We start from the raw sequence: 24,437 nt of genomic DNA, 5'->3' as shown, positions 1-24,437 counted from the left end.
TTTATTACCCTCAAGAATATATCTTTACATTATCTAGGATGCATAATCTTAGGATGCATAATTTATTTTTTTTTTTTGTCGGTCATGGGGCTTGAACTCTAGGCCTGGGCGCTGTCCCTCAGCTCTTCAGCTCAAGGCGAGCGCTCTACCACTTGAGCTACAGTTCCACTTCTGGTTTTCTAGTGGTTCATTGGAGATAGGAGTCTTACGGTCTTTCCTGCCCGGGCTGGCTTTGAACCGCGATTCTCAGATCTCAGCCTCCTGAGGAGCTAGGATTATAGGCGTGAGCCACCGGCACCCAGCTAAATTTTTCACTCTTAGTTCATATTGTAGATTATATTGTTATGATTGTGCATCACACCAGCATGAACAAAAAAGAAGCCACATCAAATTATCTAGGTATTCAGCCTGCATAATAACAAGCATGTGCTTAGCTTTAATTTCCTCATTTAATCAATCATTGATATATTATAGAATGGCAGGTTTGCCAGGAGGACCTACTATCTTTTTTCACATAAATATGCTTACTGTGAAATACAGAATGCACCATAGATAATTCAAAAGGAATATGGGGATTCTTGGAATTCATGGGGTTTAAAATACAAATTTAACCATTTCTTAAAGTAATATGTGTTTATTTATTATACAAGTAATTCCAATAATGTAGAAGTAATTAAGCAACCTTGTTTTTACCCTTTAGTCTAACCTCTCTGAGATAACAAATTCTCAAGAGCTGGTAATGGACTCGAGAGATAATTAGTTCTTCTATTTCTTTCTTTCTTGGTTTTTTGTCGGTTGTGGGACTTGAACTTGGGCCTGAGCGCTGTCCCTCAGCAATTCAGCTCAAGTCTTGAGCCACAGCGCCACTTCCGGTTTTCTGGTGGTTTGTTGGAGATAAGAGTCTCACAGACTTTCCTGCCCTGGCTGGCTTTGAACTGTGATCCTCAGGTCTCAGCCCCCTGAGTAGCTATGATTGCAGGCGTGAGCCACCAGTACCTGACCTATTTCTCTTATAATTCTTATAATTACCCTCATTTGTTGTTGCATAGAACTTCTTCAGTGTCCTCTTTTGCAGTGGAATGAAATGATAATGTATAATTTTAAATCAATCAATATATGAGTTCTTGACATATTTTGCTAATGTAGCATCTACCATTAGCTACTCAAAAATGGTAATACTGGCTTGCATTGATGACTAATGCCTATAATTCTAGCTACTCAGGAGGCTGAGACCTGAGGATTCTAGATCAAAGCCAGCTCAGGCAGAGAATTCATCCGCATGTGGAAGTGAGGAATGTGAGAAGCACTTTATTAGCTGTTCAGAAAAGTTAAAAATGTAGAATCTTCCCCCTGAGTATAGCATCCTTTAGTCCGTTCATTTGGGTGTGTGTGATAAAACTTTGTATATTTGTATTGTGGATCAGTCTTCCACATATGAAAGGGACCATGTGCTGTTTGTCCCTTGACTTCTTATGAGTAATGCTGGCTTAAATAGAGTATGATGATGTGCAGTGACTTTGAAATTGACTTCTCTAGTGCAATTTATTGGGTGCATTTCCATGAGCAGATCAATTGTATTTCAATGCTTTGTCTCTGAATAACACTTTAGTCCAACCTCTCATACCACAATTTCAATTGTGCTCAAAGAGTCTATTAAACTACCATTCTTTTACTCCTAGAGAAACCAACATATCTTACATCTGGGCTATGCTGAAAAGTGAGGAGCTGTTTGAATTAGTATGAGTGTGACATGAGATCTCATGAACACACTATTAAAACCCATTCCTTCGATCTAAATCAGGCTTGAGATTGTGTAAAAACTTATAGCAGAGAACATGAACAAACAACAGGAGAAGCTGCATTTCACCTTTACGTACTTAACAAAGGATTAAGGAATTGTCCCACAAGCAGAAAGCTAAATCACGAAAATTTACATTTTCCTTGTGGAGGATAGTTCATCTAAACATCCTGTGAACAGCGGCTCAATTCCTGTGCCAGTGTTCTATTCCCTAAACTATAGCTTGGCAGTAACCAGGTCTCAAATTTCAACCACATGTATTTTTTTTTAATCAAAAGACCCATATTTGGCACTCTAGTCACATATCTTTAAAAGCTGCATTTGTGCATCAGATTTAAAAATAATTGAAAACAGGGGGTTCAGAAAACCCAACTTTTCTTCCAAGATGTTTCAACTGCAACTGATTGCAAAAACATTGAAAGCAGCAGAATGGAAACGAGAATAGAAACCACATAAAGCCTGCAGCATCGTATATGGACAGATCTGTAGAAAAGAGCTCAAAATGTACATTGCAAGCCATAGCCAGGGAGCAGAACCCTGTAGTGCTTAATATCATCTGCCCAATAGCCTCCCTGAAAATAACCCAGGGTTCTGCAAGTCTTGAATTAGTTCAGAAGGTCAGTGTCTTTAGGCTGAGCTCATTGGCAAAGATGGGCACACTTATAGAAAAGTTAAGATAGTTATTCAACATTAAACATTGTGTTAAAGCTAAGTACATGTATATTTCATGATCACAGCTGATTTTCCATTGCTCAAATTTGTCTTTTCTTGGAAGTAGATTCTAACACAAATGTTTGTCACATTAAAAACAGAAATCTACCATACTTGCTTATGTCCACATACATATCTGGGTCTGGAGTTCTGTTTCAGTTTTGGGTATTTGTCAAGTAGATCTAATCAAGTAAAACAACACTGTGTATGTTGTCTTCAAAGCCCTTCTCTTGTGTTTGTTGAAGAAGGCCCAGATGCCCTTAGAAAAAAGGGTCCTTGTGAACCAATGGAATAGAATTGAAAACCCAGAAATGAACCTACAGACCTATAGCCATCTAATCTTCGATAAGGGAGCTAAAAAAATAGAATGGAAGAAAGACAGCCTCTTCAGTAAATGGTGCTGGAAAAATTGGTTAACAACTTGTAGAAAACTAAAGCTAGATCCTTATATATCACCCTGCAGCAGAATCAACTCCAAATGGATCAAAGACCTTGGAGTCAAAGCAGACACTCTGAAAACATTACAGGATGGAATAGGAGAACCCCTAGGTCATCTTGGCGCAGGCCGAAATTTTCTGAATAGAGACCCGGAAACACAACAAATCAAAGAAATGTTGGACAAATGGGATTGCATGAAGTTGCAGAGCTTCTGCATGGCAAAGGACACAGCTAGCAAGATCAATAGAAAGCCCACGGATTGGGAGAAGATCTTCATTAGCCATACAACAGACAAGGGTCTCATATCTAAAATATACTTGGAACTCAAAAAATTAAATCCCCCAACAACAAATCCTCAAAGAAACAACTGCCCAATAAGTAAGTGGACAAAAGACTTAAAGAGAAACTTCTCTGAAGAAGAAAGAAGGATGACCAATAGACACATGAAGAAATGCTCAACCTCCCTAGCCATAAAAGAAATGAAAATCAAAACAACATTGAGATACCACCTCACCCCGGTTAGATTGGCAAAAATCAAGAACTCTAATAACAACAGTTGCTGGAGGGGATGTAGACAGAAGGGAATCTTACTTCATTGTTGGTGGGAGTGTAAACTTGTTCAACCACTTTGGAAAGCAATATGGAGGTTCCTCAAAAGACTTCACATAGAGCTCCCCTATGACCCAGCAATACTACTTTTGGGCATTTACCCAAATGTTTACAAACAAAACCACACTAAAGCTACCAGCACAACTGTTTATTGCAGCATTATTTACTATAACTAAGATATGGAACCAACCCAGATGCCCCTCAGTAGATGAATGGATCAAGAAAATGTGGTATATATACACAATGGAATTCTATGCCTCCATCAGAAAGAATGACATTTCCCCATTTGTTAGGAAATGGAAAGGCTTGGAAAAAATTATTTTAAGTGAAGTAAGCCAGGCCCAAAGAAACATAGGTCCCATGGTTTCCCTTATTTGCAATATCTAGTATATGTATGAGTCAAGCAGAAAAGATCAGATAATGTGATGTTAGGAAAATCAACCCTTAGATATATATTTAAATGTTTTTTTCTTTCATGCATGTGTTTCTAACGCATTTATAAAATTATTTCTTTGTTGCTTTGTATGTCCCTCCCCCACAGTATAACCCCTGCTTTCACTATATTTGATGTTGGTATAATTTGTGGAGTAGAAAGGGAAAAACAAGTCGTTTAAGGATACAGGTGGACCCGTTGCAACAACGAGAAGTACAAGTTGTCTTGTCGAAAACAAACTTTACAACTTTGGTGGGGGGGGGAGGATTGGGTGAGGGGAAGTGGGGGGCTGGGAAGGGATGTGAAGGGTAAACAAAGGAAGAGGCTGCAATGCTTGACTTGCCCATGTAATTGTAACCCCTCTGTACAGTATAAAAAAGTGTCCTTGTTGAATAACGCAGATAAAGGACACAGAGCAATTTGTAAGAGATTCCTTGAAGATTTGTAGTACATGTTCCCTTATTTTTGCAATAGGTTAGCAGTAAAATAATCTAGCAAATTCAACACCACTTAAGTTTTGTATAAATGTATTTGAGACCTAACATTACATGTAAGCCTTCTTTTTAAGGGTTTAATTTAATTAAGGGTAAAAAATATTACTTAATTCATATCATACAAGTGATGGTGATTCTGTAGTTTTTTTTTAAATAAGTTTTTTTATTGTGAAAATGCTATACAGAGGAGGGGTTACAGCTACATGAGGTAATGAATACATTTCTTATCAAGCATTGTTGTCTCCTTTGTTTTTCCTCTACCATCCCTTCCCTCCCATCTCCACAATTATGTAGGTTTTTTATTCATCACATACTTTGTTCAAATCATGTGACCTATTTATAGCAAGCTGATTTGAATGTTTCTGCTAAAAATTTGTTAGCAATTTTCTAGTTACATCCAAGTTCTTTAATTTGAAATTATGTACCCTTGAAATTTTAGATTTGTCCTTCAAATTCCCATTTCAAATTGATTTTCAAATCTATCATCTATCTATATATTTTCTACTCTACCTGTCTGTCCGATGGTCTGCTATCTTTTTTTTTTTAATTTAATTTTATTTTATTTGAGAACATACTGTACAGAGGGGTTACAATTACATGGGCAGGATAATGCATACATTTCCTACCAAGCATTGCAGCCTCCTCCTTTGTTTACCCTTCACATCCCTTCCCAGCCTCCCCCCTCCCCCCCACCCAATCCTTCCCCCCCCTTCCCTCCCCCCCCCCGACATTGTAAAACTCGTTTTTGACATGACATTTTGTACTTCTCATTGTTGCAGCAGGTCCACCTGAATCCTTAAACGACTTGTTTGTCCCGATCTCCTCCACAAGTTATACTGACATCAAATATAGTGAAAGCGGGGGTTACACTGTGGGGGAGGGACATACAAAGCAACAAAGAAATAATCTTATAAATGCGTTAGAAACACATGCATGAAAGGAAACAAAAACATTAAAATACATATTTAAGGGTTCGTTTTCCTAACATCACATTATCTGACCTTTTCCGCTTGACTCATACATATACTAGATATTGCAAATAAGGGAAACCATGGGACCTATGTTTCTTTGGGCCTGGCTTACTTCACTTAATATAATTTTTTCCAAGCCTTTCCATTTCCTAACAAATGGGGAAATGTGATTCTTTCTGATGGAGGCATAGAATTCCATTGTGTATATATACCACAGTTTCTTGATCCATTCATCTACTGAGGGGCATCTGGGTTGGTTCCAGATCTTAGCTATGGTAAATAATGCTGCAATAAACAGTTGTGCTGGTAGCTTTAGTGTGGTCTTGTTTGTAGACATTTAGGTACATGCCCAAAAGTGGGATTGCTGGGTCATAGGAGCGTTCTATGTGAAGTCTTTTGAGGAACCTCCATACTGCTTTCCAAAGTGGTTGAACAAGTTTACATTCCCACCAATAATGAAGTAAGGTTCCTTTCTGTCCACATCCCCTCAAGCATCTGTTGTTGTTAGAGTTCTTGATTTTTGCCATTCTAACTGGAGTGAGGTGATATCTCAATGTTGTTTTGATTTGCATTTCTTTTATGGCTAGGGAGGTTGAGCATTTCTTCATGTGTCTATTGGTCATCCTTCTTTCTTCTTCAGAGAAGTTTCTCTTTAAGTCTTTCACCCACTTATTTATTGGGCAGTTGTTTCTTTGAGGATTTGTTGTTGGGGGGTTTAATTTTTTGAGTTCCAATTATATTTTAGATATGAGACCCTTGTCCGTTGTATGGCTAGTAAAGATCTTCTCCCAATCCGTGGGCTTTCTATTGATCTTGCTAGCTATGTCCTTTGCCATGCAGAAGCTCTGCAACTTTATGCAATCCGATTTGTCCAACCTTTCTTTGATTTGTTGTGTTTCTGGGTCTCTATTCAGAAAATTTCGGCCTGCGCCAAGGAGACCTAGGGGTTCTCCTATTCCATCCTGTAATGTTTTCAGAGTGTCTGCTTTGACTCCGAGGTCTTTGATCCATTTGGAGTTGATTCTGCTGCAGGGTGATATATAAGGATCTAGCTTTAGTTTTCTACATGTAGTTAACCAATTTTGCCAGCACCATTTACTGAAGAGGCTGTCTTTCTTCCATTCTATTGTTTTAGCTCCCTTATCGAAGATTAGATGGCTATAGGTCTGTAGGTTCATTTCTGGGTTTTCAATTCTATTCCATTGGTCCTGAGGTCTGTTCTTATGCCAATACCAAGCTGTTTTGATTACTATGGCTTTATAGTAGAGTTTGAAATTTGGTATTGATATTCCTCCAGCAGTGTTCTTTCTGTTGAGGAGCGTTTTTGCTATTCGGGGTCTTTTATTGTTCCATATGAATTTTTGGATTGCCTCTTCTATTTCCTTGAATAATGAGGGTGGAATTTTGATAGGTATTGCATTGAATTTGTAGATAGCCTTGGGAAGTTTTGCCATTTTTTAAGTTCTTGCGATGGTCTGCTATCTATCTATCTAATTTATATTTATTTTTCAATACTGAATACTGAACTCAGGGCCTTGAGTAGCAAGAGCTCTACTGCTCAATCCACACACCTTGTCTTTTTGCTGTTGTTTGTTTTGTAGAGAGGGTATTGATCTCTTTGTTAGGGTCTTAGACCAGAATCTGCATATCTCCACCTTCTGAGAATCTTCCATTACAGGTCTATGCCACTTGGCCTGGGATATAATGGCACAATAGGGTATTTTGATAGATTATAGAATGAGCTTAGAATTATAGATTATATAATCAAGTTAGTTGGCATATTTATCATTTTTTGTAATGAAAACATTAAAATCTATTTTGGCAGCTTAGAATTATACTGTGGTTAACATGCAGCATTAGTGATAACTAAAATATAGTTTGCCAGTGTAATCTAAATTTTCAGCATTTAATTAAAATATTCCCTTCCTATATTCCTGTATAAACACCTATCTACTCGATTTCTTGAGATCAGTTCATGTTGGATTTCAATATTTCAATGCCTGGCTTATTACACAAAGGTTAATATTCTTCAGTGCCATTTATATTTGTGCAAATAATCATTTGTATAGTTTCTAAAGCTGTTTATATATAATGTATTATCTTTATATATAATACATTATCTGTATTCATTCATCTGTTGGTGGATAGTTAAGTTGCTTCCATATCTTAGCTCTGTGACTAATGATAATATTAATATGGAATGTAGATATCTCTTTAATATACCAGTTTGACTATACACCCAGAAAATGGGACTCTAAATGATAAGGTAATTCTGAAATTCAGTTTTTAGAGGTAGAAATTTCATGATATTTGCAGACATCTGCATCAATTTACCACCAACAGTGGACACAAGTTGCCTCCTCACCACTTCCTTACCAACACTTGTTACTATCATCTTATTTATTATTTTAAAGCAGACAGAGCAAATTTATTTGAAAACAGCAAAACAGACTCTTCATATAGAGATGTCCTGGAGCTAGCATCCAAAGGAGCCCTCTGGACAGTGATTATTATGGTACAGGGCTCCTCTCTCATCTTTCCTGGGCTTGGTACTGATTGCTCAATGGCTTTGCATGCACTGCTCCAATAATATTTTCGTTGGTTGAATCCAGAGCACTGTGAGAAAAAGAAGCTATTGGGCAGAAACCCAGGGAATTGTGGGAAGTGGATGATTTCAAGCAAGATCCCAGGGAATTGTGGGAAGAAGACACTTTTGAATTAGAATCCAAGGCATCATGAAAAGAAATGCCATGTGGGCCACATGTGATCTTTCATAGGGCATATAAGCTAGTGTTTTCCCCTTATCTCCCTAAATGAGTAGGTCTAACTCTCCTTCAATACCCCTTCTCCCATGGTATCCGGAGGGTATATATTGCTGAAGCTGCTTCCTGATGAGAGAAAATGGAGTTGGAGTATGGCAGCTCCAATCCTCCGGGAAGAGTCTTCTAAGCAGATGAGATGTGGCTTATGCACTGTTTCAGTGGGCCAAGGTACAACTCTGGAGGACAATTCATATGAAGCACCATTTTTTTATGACCATTCATTAGTCTTTTTGATATAGTCATTCTAACAGGTGTGAAGTGAGATCATATCTCATGTGGTTTTAATTTACATTTCCTGAAGATTAAGATCTCCATCACTTTTGCATGCCTCTATTGGACATTTATATATTTTCTTTGGACAAATGTCTGTTCTAATGTTTTGCCCATTATTACAGCCAATTTTTTCTTGTTGTTTGAATTCTTTATATAGTTGGCTGTTAGCCCCTCATTAAACATCTAGTCTGTGAATAGTTTTTCTGAATCTATGGGTTGGCTCTTCAGTTGGTTATTTTTTTGCTAGGTGCAAGCCATAAGTTTAATGTCACTCTGTTTGCCTATTTTTATTTTTTATTTTTTTGCTTATGCTTTTGCTAGCCTATCCAAGAAGCCATTCTCCAGACTAAGGCCACAGAGCTTTTCTCACATGGTTTCTTCTAGTAGATTTACAGTTATGCATTTTTGTTTTAAGGTTTTATTGATTTTGATTGTATTTTTGTGTATGTATAAGATAAATGTTTGATTTCATTCTTTTATACATGGAAATCCAATTACCCAACTGTCTATTATTGAAAACTATGCTTTTCATTTGATGTGTTCTTAGCACCTTAGTTGGAAATAAGTTAACTATAAACACTTGGGTTTATTTCTAGGCCTTCTATCTGTTTTTATGCAGGTACTATATTGTTTTGATTATAGTAGCTTGAGAATGCTCTTTTGAAATCATGGAGTGTGATGTGGCCAGCCTTGTTATATTTTTCAAATTCATCTTGGTTAGAAAAGTAGTTATAAAACAGTTTTATCCAAAATAGCATAGGAAATCATTTAAGAGTAATTTTTTAAGAAGTAAATGCTCTGTATACTGAAAATTATAATACATTAGTGAAAGAAAGTGAATAAAGAATAAGTAACTGGAAAGACATTCTATTTTCATGGATTGGTGGAAGCAATATTGTCAAATAGCAATTCTACCTAAGAAGATTTGAAAAATTTGCCACTCCACCGAAATTCAATTATCATATTTTATTAAAATAGAAAAAAATCCACTTCTTTCCTTCCTTCCCAACTTACATTCCTTCCTCCCTTCCTTTCCTGCCTTCCTTCCTTCCTTCATTCCTTTTCCTTCTTCTCTTTCCTTTTTTCTTTCTTCCTCCCTTCCTTTTGCCTGTTCTTTCTTCTTTCCCTCTTTTTTTCTCTTCTTTACCCTCTTCCTGTTTATTAAAAAATTTTAGTAGTAGTGACTGAACCCAGGGCCTCATGCTTGCTAGGCAGGCACTAACAATCCTAACCTTCCTATCTCCAGTACTTACACCTTCCTCACCTTCACTTGCACACTAGGAAATATGCTGACTGCAGAGTATATTGCCAAGAAAATAAATTTGAGTGCAGGAAACCAACTGCACCATATATTAGCTCTAAATATTAACTCTAAAATATTAAAATCATTTAATATTTATAAAATGGCTCCCTTTCACTTATCTCTAGAGTAATAGTACTTCTAAATGTAAAAATTCAAAGAAAACATTTGTGAAAACTGACAGGATAGACTATTATGTCCATGAGGGTGTTGGAGCACAAACTTCATCATATTTTAATTTTTTCATGAAAAAGTGGTTCAATGAGTACACATTTGTTAGGGTCTCAAAGCCATAGTTTATCAGCTACTAAATTTGGGTGACTTAATTCTTGTAAAGTAAATGCCAATATTAAAGCTTGTAAAGTAAGAGTAATGATGGTAGCTTCTGCAACTGGGTCTAGTGGCATTTCAAACAAATTTTATTTGAACAAATGTCGCTGATGGAGGAAATGCTAGCTAAGAGCTTCTTGCATTAATAGTCATTGCCTTAAATAAAGTGAATCATAGCCTTCCAACTCAGATTTTGTTGCAAATATGCAGTGTTGCTTTCCAAGAAAGAATACAATAGATAGTGTTTTTTACTTAATAAGAGATGTTTTTTCAAGTATTACTTTGGAAAATATCAAACTTTACCAACAATTGCCATTTTTAACCCACAGTCAGTTTTCTTCATTCCCTGACTTCCTTGTAAGGAATGGTAGGATCTGGTTAATTTTCATAACATTTGCAGCATTGTTTTATTTTGGTTTTTGTTTTGTTTTGGAAGCTTACTTTTAGAATAGTTTTGTTTCAACAGGAAATTTTAATTTTTAGTTACTGAACAGAGAACTCACATACTTCTATGTGCCAATATTTGCACACCATTTTCAACAGTGGATACCTAGCATATGGTGTACATTTGTTATAATGTATATACAATTATTGCCCAAAGTCCATACATTCAGGTTCTGTGCCAGTATTGTGAATTCTGTTGACTTTGACAAATAAAAAGGTGGTCCAAGACTCCTGGAGCCTTGATACTTTCTTGTTCTTCCATTTCTCAATCTCCAACAGAAAGTACTCTGTGAAGATGCCCTCTGAGGGAGGAGAGTAACAGAATACCTTTCTTCAACAAGGCTAACCTTCCTCAGCAAAACACTATGCTAAAATGAAAGCTTGCAGCATGTGAAGGCTTTTCCTGCAGCTAGAAGCCCCAGGGTCTGACCAGGAACATTTGACCTTGTCTTGGAGTGTTCAGCTTTCCCTCTCTCTTGGGAACCAAGGACAGCTGGGAATTTCTTGCTGTGTTCCCTCTATTGGCTTGGATATTCTTTCACTTCCTTTGTGGTTCTTGATTCTCCTCCTTTCTATTATCTTCAGAATCTAATCTCTTCTGTATTATCTTTTCATTCATGGAGTCCAAATGAAAGATACTTTAAATGCACCATCTCTTTTTTTTTTGTTTATTTCTTGCTGAACTGGGCCTTGAACTCCGGGACTTGTGTTCTTGCCTGGGATTTTCAATCAAGACTGGTGTTGCATCACTTGAGAAACAGTCTCTACCTATGGTTCTCTTGGATTTGTCTTCCTGGCCTTCAAACCTCAATCTTCAGGTCTCAGGCTCTTGAGTAGATAGGATTTACAGGTGTGTGCCACAGGTGCTAGCCTTAAATTTCATTAGAGGAAGGAAACCATACTTCCCTCAGTGGCTTGGGAAATAGAAAATTATAAATGAATGTTCCCCTTCTTTTAGTTTGTGAAGCCTAGTGATAACATGAATGTTTATACTTCTTATTTATGCAAAGTGATAGGATCTATAATTTTTTTTGTGTAAGTCCTGGGACTTGAACTCAGGGCCTGGGCAGTGTCTCTGAACATTTTGCTCAAAGCTGGAACTTTACTACTTGGGCCACAGCTCTATTTGCTTTTTTAAAGTGGTTAATTGGAGCTGAGTCCCATGGACTTCCTGCATGGGTTGCCTTTGAACATGATCCTGATATCAGCCTCCCGAGTAGCTAGGATTACAGGAGTGAGCAACTGGCACTCAGCCTAGATTTGCCTTTTTAAGGCTGTAGTATAAAGAAAAATTTGCTGTTCAAAAAAAGACAAAGACAAATAGGTGGTGAATATGAAGTCATAGTTCACCCATGCAAAGAAGTATCTCTTTGGGAGCATGGTGCTGGTGATTCCTCTCCATGATCTTAGATACTCAGGAGGCTGAGAGTGGAGGACTGATTCAGAGCCAACCTGGGCAGAAAAGTTAATGAGATACTATCTCCAGTTAACCAGCACAATTCTAGATGAGAAGTGTGGCTCAAGTGGAAGAGAATCAACATGAATGAAAAAAAGCTGATCAAGAGAACAAGGCACAGAGTTCAAGCCCCAGTGTCAGCACACACATACAGAGAAAAATAATCTCTTCAAATCATGACTTAAAAAAAAAGAAGTTGCATTGAGAACAATATAGTTCTTATATTTGAGTGTGTCACTGCATAAACTTCTGATGATAATTTGATTTTTGTTATTATTATTGTTGTGTTATTGTTATTATTACATTGATGCTGGAATTCAGGGCCTTGTGCTCTCCCTCAGCTTTGTGGTTTGAGACAAGTGCTCTCATGCTAGAGGTACTTCCAACTCCTTATGATGAGCATTTAAAGGTCATTATTTTAAATTATTTCTAGGTAATTTCTTTTAGGGTCAATTATTGAAAATGTATGAGTTTCTTCTGATATTGCAGTTGAATGGAGTTGGAGCATCATCACTTGGCTTCAGTTAAATCCACAGAGGAGTCTGTAGTCAGAGGCTGTTGCCAGTTGGTTCTAGTAGGTCTGCAATGTGTCTAGTTCCTATCAGTGCCTGAATACAGCAAGAACTTTGGTTGATAAATGTCATGATAGAATAAGTGTCCAAGTCTTTCCATTTCCTAACAAATGGGGCAATGTCATTCTTTCTGATGGAGGCATAGAATTCCATTGTGTATACATACCACATTTTTTTGATCCATTTATCTATTGAGGGGCATCTGGGTTCGTTCCATATCTTATATTAAGTGAAGTAAGCCAGGCCCAAAGAAACATAGGTCCCATGGTTTCCCTTATTTGCAATTACTAGTATATGTCTGAGACCAGCAGAAACGGTCAGATAAGTTGATGTTAGGCAAAATGAACTCCAAGATAAGGACTCAAATGTTTTTTTTTTCTTTCTTGTGATTATTTCTAACATGTTTATAAGATGAATTTTTGTTGCTTTGTATGTCCCTCCCCCACGGTATAACCCTTGTTTCCACTGTATTTGATGTTGGTATAATTTGTGGTGGGGAAGGAAAAAACAAATTGTTTAAATAGGGATACAGGCGGACCCATTGCAACAGTGAGATGTACAAGATTTTAGGTCGAAAACGAACTTTACAACATTGGCGGGGGAGGGGGGAGCGAGCATGGGGGAAGGAGATGGGAAGGGATGGGAAGGGATGGGAAGGGGAAACAAAGGAGGAGGCAACAATGTTTGATAAGAAATGTACTCATTACCTTGCCCATGTAATTGTAACCCCTCTGTATGGCATTTTCACAATTTAAAGAAAAAAATGAATGTGTCCAAGATTAACCTATAGTGGTCCTACTTATCAAACACAGAAAACAATGCTTCTACCTCTGAGTCACTGAGGGTTTTTAATGGGTATTTAGATTATTTTCCTGTATATATATGTATGTATATATATATGTGTGTGTGTGTGTGTGTGTGTGTGTATACCTACACATATATACATATAGGTAAATATATATATGAATATATGCAAATAAATATTCTGTAATACTTGCTATATAGTTTATAATATTGTTAAAACATGCATACATATTTGAATTTTGTAAGGTACTTTCTAAACACACACAATGACACCCACACACAACATTATTTTTGGAAGAACTGATCTCAAACCACGTTTTGCAGGAGCTAGAACTCAGTCATAAAAATACTTCAGGTTCCATTGAAGATGGAGACCTGCCTTTGAGTCGTAGAGGGCCATGCCTCCTGGAGGGTAATAGTGGGTGGATTGCCTCTGGTGGATATTGCTGACCCCTGACTGCTTCAAAAATCAGTGTGGCATCCAGGTCAGCTGGTCTGTGTGAAGAACACAAGTGGGCTTACCTCCTCTCTGTGTTATATGTGAGGAAGGGTGAGGAAGGTTACTCTCTGCTTTCTTCTAAGAGATACCAGAACTGGGGTTTAGAGCTATGTCTCATCAGCTATGGGACACTCAGAATGATTTGCCTCTCTGCATAAATATTGTTTTTCCACCATAATTGAGAGTCTAGGATTATTACAGGCTTATACAGATCAGACTAAAATGAGCAGGTTTGTCACCAGAGAAGAAAGTTAGCATGACTCCTCCTGACCCCTTTTTTGTTTGTTTATCAGTTATGGAGTTTGAACTCATGGCCTGGGCACTGTCCTTGAGCCCCTTTGTGCTCAAGACTAGCACTCTGCCACTTGAGCCACAGCACCACTTCTGGTTTTTGAGTGGTTAATTGCAGATAAGTATCTCATGAGGACTTTTCTGCTTGAGCTGGTTTTGGATGGTGATCCTCATATCTCAGCCTTCTGAGTAGCTAGGACTACAGGTGTGACCAACAAATTCCAGCCTTGCTTACATTTTATATTTATTATTTTCTGTATTTCAATGTCTTGCTTGAAGAACATTGCATGCATAACTTTTTTTTTCTTTTGTTGGTTGTGGGGCCTGAACTCTGGGCCTAGGTGTTGTCCCTCAGCACTTCAGCTCAAGGCTAGCGCTCTACAGCTTTAGTCACAGTGTCACTTCAGGCCTTTTCTGTTTATGTGGTGCTGAGGAATCAAACTCAGGGCCTCATGCATGCAAGGCAAGCACTCTACCACTGAGCCACCTTCCCAACCCACATGCAAACTCTTATGGTGTGCATAATCAAATGTTCTTACAGCCTCCCATGTTAAAAGCATGGTTCCAATGGTCCCAACAGGGAGGTATCAAAAGGGTGAGGAGATGGGACCTCACTGGAGGAAGTTGGTGCATGAGGACAGTTTATCCCTGGTCCCTTCCTCTCTCTGCTTCCTGAATGTCATGCGATGAGTAGCTCTTTCCTCTGCCATGCCTTTCTTCTATGTGGATCCATCCCCAATACTGGCTGGGAAGGTGGCTCAGTGGTAGAGCACTTGCCTTGCATGCTCGAGGCCCTGGGTTCGATTCCTCAGCACCACATAAGCAAAAAGAAAAAGCCAGAAGTGGCGCTGTGGCTCAAGTGGTAGAGCACTAGCCTTGAGCTGAAGAGCTGAGAGATAGCGCCCAGGCCCAGACTTCAGGCCCCACTATCGAACCCCCTCAAAAAAAAAGAAAAAAGAAACAAATCCTAATGTGTGTGTGTGTGTGTGTGTGTGTGTGTGTGTGTGTGTGTGTGTATTCACCATTTTTTTTCTGGTTGTCTTAGGCTCCTAAGTACACTCTTGTTCAATATATTAAATAATCTGCTACTGTAAACATTAGGCATAGCTTTGCTCTGTGGACATAAATTTTTCATGTTATCTTCATAGACTTTTAAAAACAATAACCTTATGGAAGCTATACAGTTTTCTTTTTTTAGACAGCACATTTTAGCTAATGAAAAGAGCCTAGAAAATGCCATACGTCACATATATCTTTTTATGGTCTTTTATCATTTGATTTATCAGGTTAGGAGATATCTGTCTAATAAACCAAAGAACATAAGGGAACAATGCCATTTTTCTTCATGAGTGAGATGAGCTCTGAAATTGTATCTTCAATGCAAAAATACAAAGATGACTCACTAGATCTAAAACAGAAAAAACACATACTTAGTCTAGGAACTGTATTGTACTCATTATAAGCCTGATTCTTTTTAAAGTAGCAGTGTTTGTACTTTTTTGATATCTTGGACATTTCATAAATTTTTGCCATATATTGTATATATTGTGCTTGAAGAAGAAACATGTTTTTGCCCTCATACCCTTTGGGTATAATATGTACTCATTTGTGACTTATTTTCAGTGAAAACTGATAAATAACATATTTTTAAAGAAAACACAAGTATTTACAGCATATAAAAATCTAGCTAACACATCATTCTCAAACTTTCTATTGTAGAGTGTAAAAATAATACTAAAGGAAGGCAAATGAGTGATTACATATTTAATATAATTGTATTTTTATATATGTTAGAATATTGTAACAACCATATCCAAAATTTGATTTCTTCAAAATAGAATAGCAACGTAAAGAGAAGGCAATGAAGAACAGATTTATGCAGATAGGAAAAGAAGATAAAAGATACACTCCTAAGTCTGGCAAACAGCACTTCAGGAGTAGAATACAATTCTGATAAGTCATAAATCTAACAGGAAGTGAAAAAAAACTCAATCAACTTGTATTTATCCAATAAGACAAAATTTTGTAAAAATGTTTTCTGTCTCTAAACTATTGCCCTCTTATACAAAAGGAATTAAGTAACATATAGACAGGTGATTTGTCCAGGCGGTCAAATAAACAGCCCTGATAGGTATCTTCCTTCTACTTCTGGTGCCCGTTGCTGTTGAAACATCTGCCTCGGTGCTAGTGAGTAAGATTGTTACAATTTAACTCTGCACTCCACAAGTCTTTGTAACATAGATACAATCTTAATACATTTTAATATATATATAATTTATAGTAACTTTAGCTACTTTGATACATTATATATATGTAGTTTTCAAGTAATTGCACAAAGTGATATTGATACAACATGTCAATGTAAGAGTATTTATTTTTTGTACATTTTCTGTAAAAATACTGTACAGAGAGGTTACAGTTATATGAGTAAGGTAATGAGTACATTTCTTATTGAAATTTGTTTTCCCCTAACATCCTTTCCCTCCTCACCTCCCAACATCTCCCTTCACACCCCTTGAAGTTGTAAAGTTCATTTTCAACATAGTGTTTTGTACATCTCAATGTTACAATAGGTCATCCTTTAACCTTATTCCAACATTTTGTTATTTCCTTTCCCCTCCCCCAAATAGAAAATTGTACATACAAGATTCAGGGCACCAGAATCAAATATGGTGAAAACAGGGGTTATACCATGAGGGAAGAACATACAAAAGAAAAAAAATCACATGGTACTTTATAAGTACATTAAAAACAACAGCAAAAATTATAAAAACCACTTGTGTCCTTATCTTGGGATTCATTTCGCTTAGCATTATCTTATATGGTAATATATACATAGCTTTTGGCCTTTTCTGCTTGTCCTAGACAAATACTAGTTATTGCAAATAAAGGAAACAATAGGACCCTGGTTTCTTTGGGCCTAACTTATTTCACTTAATATTATTTTTTCCAAGTCTTTCCATTTCCTAACAAATGGGACAATGTCATTTTTTCTGATGAGGGCATAGAATTGCATTATATCTATCTATCTATCTAGAAGATTAAGTGACTATAAGTCTGAGGGTTCATGTTGGGTCTTCAGTTCTATTCCACTGGTCCTCAGGAAGTAGAGTGTTTATTGGTCAATATCACCCCTTCCATTATTTTTCCCAACCTGTCCCGACCATACCATTCCTCCATTTACCTGGTTCCATTTTCAATATGCACACTGAATATTGTATTTTTATCCAAAACAATATTCAAAGTGTTCTGGGGGGAGGGTAGGTGTATTGAAAAGGACTGTATTGGCTAAAATTATTCAAGTTCTTCTACAGACATCTTTTACAAATCTAATGTTCTCTATTCATTCTTAATTACTATAAAATACAGACCTAATGATATATTAAAGTCTCCTGTAAAAGTATTTTGTTACACTAAACATGTACAAAGAACATTTGTGTCATGTTGTGATGGCAACAACTTCAAAGTTTGAGTTTCAATTCTTTTAATCATTACAGGGCAACTGTGCTCATATTTAAAAGGAAATGGCTTATTTAGACAGAGATTAGACTAAGAATTTAGGACTTGAAGAATAATTTAATGATACTTGAAAAGGCTTTATCTGTGAGCCTCTTCCCTTTGTGTAAAATCTATATATCTTCCTTCCTCTTAGGAGAGTACCAAAGCACCCTGTCTCCTTGCATGTCACTGAAAACCTTAAAATCATTTCCCCAGACTTTTGAGACCATGAATGTTTGTTTATAGTGTTTTAAATATTAAATATATAGAGATTTATTATAGGAAATTAAAAATTAAAATGTAATTGTTTCTTTGCAAGGAAAAATAATTGATGTGATTTTCTTCATATCAGATTACATTTTATAAAGCATCTCCATTTTAAAATAAGAGAAACCTATAAAATAATCTTTAACTCATAGGGCAAGTTAGGTTAGATTTTTAAAACATTAGAAACATATTTCTCTCCACTTAATAAAAGTAACTGCACATTTGTGCATATGTTACGTGGAGGTGATCGAAGAAAAGAAAAAAAGTGTGCTTGGAAATTTTCTAGTCAAGAGGAACTAAGAAGCAAAAGGTTCATATGAGGAGTTTTATGAAAACGTTGAGAATCTCTACACACAATTGAAAGAAGATAGGGAAAAATTATTTGCAGTAGAAAAATGTTGATATGTATATGGCAGGCTAAACATGGAAGTTCTCCAACTTGAAGACAAAGGTACAAAACTGTAGCTGATGTTATGTAATCTTACATTTTATATCTTTTTTTGTGGTCCTAATTATGATTTAAAATCCTATCCATTGCATTGTTGCTTCTGTGTGGTGTGTGTGTGTGTGTGTGTGTGTGTGTGTGTGTGTGTGTGTGTGTGTGTGTGTGTGTGTGTGTGTGTGTGTGTGTGCTGGTTGGGGCCATGATTCTATCCATGATATTTTTCACTCATGACTGTTACTCTTCTAGTTGAGTCTCACCTTTACTTCCAGTCTTGTGCTATTTAATTAGAGATAAAACAATTCTCATGGACTTTCTTTCTGGGCTGGTTTTTAACCACAGTCCTCAGATCTTAGCATTCTAAGTAGCAGGGATTAGACATGAGCCCTTGGTGCCTGACTGCACTGCTTCTTCTATTTGGCTTTCCCTTGGTAGCAATAAGGAGAGTAAAGGAAGACATCAACCAGTAGAATAACATGCTCTGGAGAGGTGAATTACATTTGGAATGTGAAATGCATATTGGCTGACTAAATATAATTTCTGGTGATTTAGAAAATTAGATTCTTTGGAGTGCTCTCTTGCTATGGACACTCCTGCTAGGCTGCTTTCTTCCCATTATCTCCATTCTCTACTATTACCTCAAAACAAACAAAATCAGCAAGTAAGCAAAGTGAACCACAAGGGTAGAGCGGAGAAGTGTATAGGTTAGGAAATAGGAGCATATGGATTCAGCAGAAGAAGGTTTTCCTATCTAGTCATTCAGGAATCCACAGGTTTGAAACTTAAGGAATTAACAAAGCAGGTGCCAGGTGCTCTTAGCTACACATGTGGATGAGATCCAAGGAGCATCTTTGGAGACAATCCAGAAAGAAAAAAAAACCCATGGCATGCTTATATTCAATTTATCTCCAATAAAAGCAGGAATAAAAGTGTGGTTCAACTGGTAGAATGCCAGCTTTGAGTAAAAGAGCTTAGTTCAAGTGCAAGATCCTAAGTTCAGGTCCCAGTACTGACACACACATACCAAAAAAAAAAAAAAAAAAAATTACAAGTATTAACAGAAATAATGAGTAATAGATTATGCCTCATGAACTTAGAATATTGCATAGGTTAACTTCAGAATATAAAAATAAGCTAAATTGAAATGTGTCATAAAATAAAATAGTAACACAGGAGTGAGTAGGCAAAATACAGTAGAATTTTTAAAAGAAACATTTAAATATTACAATAGCTACATTAAATAAAATACAAAAGTTATAGGAAAATATATTTCAAACATTTCTTCATTCTAAATTTTGTGGATATTTCCCTAATTTTATTATTTTGCTTTTATTTACATATTTTAGGTATAGCTATTAAGTAAAATAGTAGTTCTAGAAATATTAGAAGCAATTCTTCATTATTAAATTTTTGTAAACATTGTCTTTCTTTATTTTGCTTTATAGATTTATAGATTGACTGACTTTTAAAATATTTCTTTTTCCCACATGGAGAAAATTTAGGATTTAATAGCAGTTAACTAATATATGAATTCTGTCCTTAATGTTATTTTTGTGGTGGGAATATTTAAAACCTATGATCAGAAATTTTTAGTCATCTTATATAATACATTGTTTATTAAATTTTGTGAACAGAGTTCTATCTCACCGAAAATCTATGTCCTTTTACCAGTGTCTCTTCCAATCCATGCTATCAACAGTCACCATTTATGTTTTTTATTTCTATGATGGGAGGTCAATAATTTAGATTTTATATATTAAAGATGCCATGTGATATTTGTCTTTCTGTGCCTGGATGGTTTACCATAACAATATTCTCCAGATACAAGTCAAATTTCTTTCCTATGAAAGGTTGAATTATATTTCAGTGTGTGTTCATATCACACTTCCTTTATCCATGGTTTTACTGGTGGTCAGGAAGCTTATAGCAGTTATGGTTAATAATGCCATAAAAATACCATAATGGGCATGGACATTGTCTCCTCTAGGTAAGAATTTCATTTCCTTTGGGTATATTCACAGAAGTGGAAGGGTTGGGTCACCTGGTCATTTCATTTTTAACTTCTTGAAGAACTTCTGGATAGTTTATTATGGTGGTTTTGCCAATTCATAATCCCATCAATAATATGTTAGAGTTCCTTTTTCATACTTTGTCCAACACGTGTTATCTTTTTTCTTATGTCTTGATGGTTTTAATTTATATTTTCCTGATGTTTAATGATAGTGAACACCCTTTTCCATAGCTATTTGTTCTTTGTATTCCAACTTTTGAGAAATTCTATTTAGGCTTTTCTCCTATTAAAAAATCAATTTATCTGCTTTATTTTCTATAAGAAGTTTGATAATCTAGTTTGAGTTTTTGGGTATTAATTCCTATCAGATATAAGTTCTGCTCTGAGAGAAATTTTCCCACTCCTCTTCTTGTTTTTCTTTTACACCCAGATTGTCCATGTTCCATCATAGATGAGAGACAGGATAACATTATGTTTCAGGTGGAAAAACAAAAATCTTAAAAAGTTTTAGAAGATGATCAACCAGTAAGCTAGTCAACGTTTTATGCTTTAGATCTCCTCTATCCTTAAATGATTATTTGTGAATGGAAGTGTATCTAGATATAAAAATAGTAAAATGGTTGTTCCTAACATCTTAGTACACCTTGAGAATATGAGTGGAAAGAACTTGGGAAAGGAGAAATGGTGCTCACAAGATGAAGTATACTGAAAAACAAGTCCATGGTATGATTTGACAATCCCCAGAGGGACAATGGACCAGGACCTCAGTGTGGTGATGTTGAGAAGTGTTATAATTAGAAGAAGGTTCTAGTAGGAGGTCACTTGATGACCACTACCCCTGCTTTGCTTCCTCCGTGTAAAATATGAACTCTTGTTCTTTCATTATATATATTTGAACTCAGGGCCTCCTTCTGTGATCCTCCTTCTGTTCAGAACTAGTGCTCTACCACTTAAGCTACAGCACCATCTCATGTGTTTGAATGGTTAATTGGAGATGAGTCTCACAGAATTTTCTACCCTGCCTCTCTTTAAACCATAGTCCTCAGATCTCAGCCTCCTGAATAGATAGGATTACAGTGAGCCATTGATGCCGGGTTGAACTCAGACAATTTTGATGCTCTCATGACACATTCATAGATCTGAGCTGATACAGCAACAAGCTTTTGAGCCTCAAGTCAGAAATGTGAACTAAATAACTTCTGTAAACAGTAATTAGTCTCAGGTATTTCATTATAATATGACTTCATATAATTTCTTGAGTTCATATTGTATTGCAATTATGCATTTTAATTTCTGATAAAATTTTTCCTTGTTTACTTTTTTATAAATGTAACATCCTGATCTTACATTATAAAAATGATTGATACTCAAAGTGAAGTGATCACAAGAAAGATAAATCATCTAGAAAAAGGAAGTAAAAATCAATAAATTAATAATACCTTAAGGAATTCTAAATATTCTCTTTAGTTGTCTAAATTATAGGTAGATGAAGGGTAGATAGACGCTTAGATACACAGATATATACAAACATAGATAGATAGATAGATACATACATACATACACACATATATATGTACATACTTGCATACATGCATGTATAGTTTTTGTACTGGTACTGGGGCTCAAACTGAAGGCCTGGGAACTGTGTCTTAGTTTTTTTCATTCAAACTTAGCATTTTATCACTTTTGAAGCACCTCTACTTCCAGCTTTCTGCTGGTTAATTGGAGATAAGAGTCTCAAAGGCTTTCCTGTTCCAGCTTGGTTTTTTTTTTTTTGCTTCTTTTTATTATTATTATTAAATAATTGTACAAAAGAGTTTAACAAAGAAGTTTATGAATAGAGTGTATCTTGATTAATGTCACCCCTTTCATCATTCTCATTCATTTTTTCCCTAACCATTCCTTTTGTCACTCTTCTTAATTTTGTAGTATATACATGAGATTCTTGACTGCATTCTTCTCATCTTTTTAACTGTGACCCTCAGATCTTAGCCTCCCGAACAGTTACTCTAATAGGCAAGAGCCACAAGTACTCAGAATTGGCTTTATGTCAAAACTCCAGGGACAAGACTAATTCTTCTAGATAATTCTGAAAGTCTTCTTTCTGGCTCTTTATAGTATGCTTAAATAGCAAGATGATTAATGAGAGTCCTCCGTTTACATTTAGGGGTGAGAATATTGTGGGAAATCTTCATCGTGCATTCTAAAATCCTACATTTTTTATAATCAATTTATAAAGTAGATCATTTTTACCTGAGAATTAATAATGTTTGGATGGCTAATCTATAGAAGCCAATGATGGTGATTCACAGAGAAGTCCATGGGATTTTTTTTAATCTCCAATTAACTACCAAGATATCAGAAGTGGAGCTATGTCTCAATTGGTAGAAGGTGTGTGAAAAGCTAAGGTGCAATTCCCATGCCCTGAATTCAAACTCCAATAATGGTAAGGTATTCTCTCACTCTCTACCCCTCTCTCTCAAAAAATGGACACAGACTAATAGTTTCATATAGGTTAGTCAGTGGCTTTCTCTGTCTTACCAGCTAATTCTGATACAGCATCTTCCAATGTGTAGATTTATTTGAACACATTGCACCCTTCCCTCCCCATAATGTACATTACACACACACACACACACACACACACACACACACACACACACACACACACACACACACACACATTTACCCTGTCTTTCTTCAGAGGGCTTGCTTTGCTTTATTTCTTCCAAGAACATTAATCTTCTGCATTTGTTGTTGTATCACTTTCACATTTTTCTCACTTGCTTTGTGTAGTTGTATCTGCAATTTGAAGGAGCTTATTGTGTTTAGTGCAATAAATAGCTACATCAGACACTACTACATAGATAAGGGGTGAAAATTAACTTTAAGATTAATTAACTACAGGTGGACCCATTGCAACAATGAAAAGTACAAGTAGTCATGTCAAAAATGAACTTTACAACTTTGGTGGGGGGGGGGATTGGGTGGAGGGGCAAGGGGAGGCTGGGAAGGGATGGGAAGGGGAAACAAAGGAGGAGGCTACAATGCTTGATAAGAAATGTACTCATTATCTTGCCCATGTAATTGTAACCCCTCTGTACAGTATTTTCAAAATAAAGAAATAAAAAAATAAAACGATTAATTAGCTGGGGGCCATTGGCATGTCTGCAATCCTATCTACTTAGGAGCCTGCCATTTCTGGGAGGAAAGTCCATGAGATAATCTCCAATTAACTACCAAAAAGCCAGAAATAGAGCAATGGCCGGTGAGAGAGCTAGCTTTGAGGAATAAAGCTCAAAGAGTGTATGCAGGCCTTGAGTTCAAGCCCTAGAAATGGGACACACACAGACAGATAGACAGACAGACAGACAGACAGACAGACACACACACACACACACACACACACACACACACACACACACACACACACACACACAATGTCTAGCTGTATGGAGACTTGGAGTACATGTGTGAGCTATACAAAGCAGAATTATTGCTGAGCACTGCTGTGCTTGCATTTATTTAAATCTTTTTAGTGTGATTTGACGTGAATATAATCAGAATGGGTCATATACATATACAGAGTCTAATTTTGAAAATTGTCAACAACAACAGAAAAATCTTCAAATGAACCATATTAGTTTTTCCCCCTGGGGAAAATTTTAATACTGGCAATGCAGTTTTTTTTAAAATATAGGTAAGGATTTCATTTTCTCACTCTAAGAGTTTTCTAATTTTGATGAACAAGCTGAACAAGTTGAAATGACATTCATTGAAATAGTGTTTCTGATGTAAGCCCATGAGGTTTTAGTTCTCCTGCAAGGCAACTCTGTGGCTTCATACTTAAATACACACAAACAGATTTTGTCATTCAAGTTCAGACATCAGCCTTAGATCCAGTCATCCACAGCTGTGAATAAAGGGATGGACCAAACCAGAGACTTAGGAAAAATTTCAGCAGATTAGATAAT

The sequence above is a fragment of the Dipodomys spectabilis genome, unplaced genomic scaffold, assembly GCF_019054845.1.
Source record: "Dipodomys spectabilis isolate Male_0828 unplaced genomic scaffold, ASM1905484v1 ptg000463l, whole genome shotgun sequence".
In the NCBI taxonomy this organism is placed as follows: Eukaryota; Metazoa; Chordata; class Mammalia; order Rodentia; family Heteromyidae; genus Dipodomys; species Dipodomys spectabilis.
This window is presented reverse-complemented; position numbering follows the sequence as displayed.